The following is a 2,500-nucleotide window of genomic DNA, read 5'->3' as shown; positions in this document are numbered from 1 at the left end:
AAAATCGGCCAATAAGCTGAAAAATGCGTCACTTAAAGTTCCACGGTCTATAGTTAATACCTCAAAACTCCTAAGAGTACGCAATGCTTCACGGACAGGAACATCAAAAAGCCTAAGCTCCAGAACCATTTTCGTATTTGCTCTGCAAACAAGCTGTATGGTCTGATGGGCAGCTGTATGGACGCTTGATTTTGTGACTGTATGGATGTCTGATCGGCGACTATATGATGGTTATGCCCAGTTCGACGCGTATGGATTGTGATTATGGCTGCTTTCATGTATTGACTGTGGGTTCATATTCAACCGAGAAAGTGTTCAAGCCCACACACAATGTGTCTCTGAAGCGGAGAAATATGGTCCTAAAGGTGAAGTAAAGGGTATCAAGAATAAACCTAATGAAAGTCGGAATGCTGATGTTGATTTTCGTGTTATGCTGACATTTGTAGAATTTTATGAGACTCTTATAGGATTTGTGAATTTCAAACTTTATTATGCTATATGTTTAAAGTATCCACCAATACTTGATCCAAGATTGGAGGCAGCGGCAGCGGCAGCAGAACCCGCTTCAAATACTGTGAACCCGCTTCAGGACGATGTTGCTGAAATCGTTGTAGACCAGTGGAGTTGCTGAAATCTGCCCATGTCTTATATGTGTTTGATTACTCAATCCATTATTCCTTGCGCACGCGCATTATGTCATTAGAAATATAAGTTCATAAGCTATAGCATCAGTCAATTGCTCTGCATTATACTCCAGCCCAAACATTCTCACAAATTCCATGTTAGGATCCTTCAAGTACATATTATGTGAACAGTCAATAAGGTAATCCGATCCTTCTTCATCAGTTTTTTTGAAATAAACACAGTACAATTGGGCTACCTGCCTTACTGCATTTACAGGTCCAGTCAACCCCATTATTTTTGCATGAAATTCTTTGAGATATGCACGCAATTGTGAAGGAGTATCACGCAAGGGATCGATGGTAATAAAGACTGGGTTAATCCTCATGTTCTTCAAATCTAAGATATCAATGACTTTGACTATCTTGTTTGAATAAATTCTTTGCACGTGCCAATGAGGAGGCTTTCATACACTTGCTGGAGAGTATTCTTGTACACAGGATTTAATTTGTGAGCACTGGGAGTAGTGTGGGCATAGATATTTCTTAAGAGTGATTTTTGTCAGAACTTGAAAGTAAGAACAACATTCAGTTCAAATTTATGGTGGTAAATGTACAGTTGGGAATCTTATAATTATTAAAACATTCAGCTAGACTGCCTGTCCTTGAACAGCTGTACCTTGTAACAAAATACTTGAGAGGGAGGAACTAGTGATGATGCGTTTTGTGAATGTAGTTGGATCCTGCTGAAGAATGGAGCATGCTTTGTTGGAAGTTAAATTCTCAGGTGAATTGAAGAAAATTCATTTTTTGAATGAGGAGTCTGTTCTTTGGATATCACCATTCTCTGTATGTTGAATCTATTGCAAGCTGATTTGAAGTTGTTGCCATAAGTTTACTTGGTGTCCATCTTTTCCTCATTGTTTTATTATTTTGAGGTTAGAAATGGCTCCAATCGGTGCAATATTAGAGTTAGTGAACAATTTAATACTCTCTACTATGGATAATACAGTCAAAATCAGCAAGGATTTTCTCACCGATATTCATAGTTGTTTACAAGATGTACATGAAAAAATTGATTTTTTACAACTTGAATCACAGCTACAGCAAGAAGAGCTACATCAAAATAGACACCATTCTGAACCTGTTTCTGTTCAGAACATTGAGACAACCACCCATCAGCAGCATATTAATAATGGTACAGTTCATTCAAATAAAGCAGCAGTTCTATATACAGATGCAGAAACTCAATCTGCACTTCCCAAGCCCATCACCAGACCTTGGGAACAGCTTGTCCACAACAAGCACAGAACTGGTCTTGGATATGACAAGGACTTGTCCTTTCATATTCCAGACTATGCCAAGCCCATTCAGTTTCAGAGTGCTGGATTCATTTATGACAGTTCACCTGCTCCTCATGACAGTTCAGCTTCAGCTGTTCCAGATTCTGCCCCTCTTCCACAGCAACAACAACAACAAAAACAACAGATCGTGAAATGCCAACACTGTGATCGAGTTGGCCATATGAAAGATCACTGTTTTGATCTTCATCCATGTGAGCACTGTCATAAAACCAGCCATTCTTCACACAGGTGCTTCAAAAACAAACGTCCTGCAAGAACAAAGATTCATCTTGGATGGATCGCTTCTTGGCAATGGGCATCAACAGCCAAGAAGATATTCCAAACACATGTCAGAACTTGTTCCAGAGTACTGAACAGTCTTGCAGTTGAGTTTTCTCCATCTTCTCACCTTGTATCTGACAGGGGGGGAAATGATGGTCATCTACAAGCTTCAAAGTCACATCAAGCGAGCCTGAGCCACAACCTGCCACACCAGTTTCAGAGTTGCAGCCAGAGACAAAGATGCCCGTGATCACA

At 39.8% G+C, this 2,500-nt stretch overlaps 1 pseudogene; it reads right to left on the bottom strand.

Annotated features, from left to right (window-relative positions):
- Positions 1-691: 691 nt before the first annotated feature.
- LOC149217023 (protein HCC2 pseudogene) lies at positions 692-1,009 on the bottom strand (annotated as a pseudogene).
- Positions 1,010-2,500: the final 1,491 nt, after the last annotated feature.

This window comes from Pinus tabuliformis, chromosome 1_1, assembly GCF_031772625.1.
Source record: "Pinus tabuliformis cultivar Carrire ecotype Pingquan chromosome 1_1, CPIR1, whole genome shotgun sequence".
In the NCBI taxonomy this organism is placed as follows: Eukaryota; Viridiplantae; Streptophyta; class Pinopsida; order Pinales; family Pinaceae; genus Pinus; species Pinus tabuliformis.
This window is presented reverse-complemented; position numbering and strand designations above follow the sequence as displayed.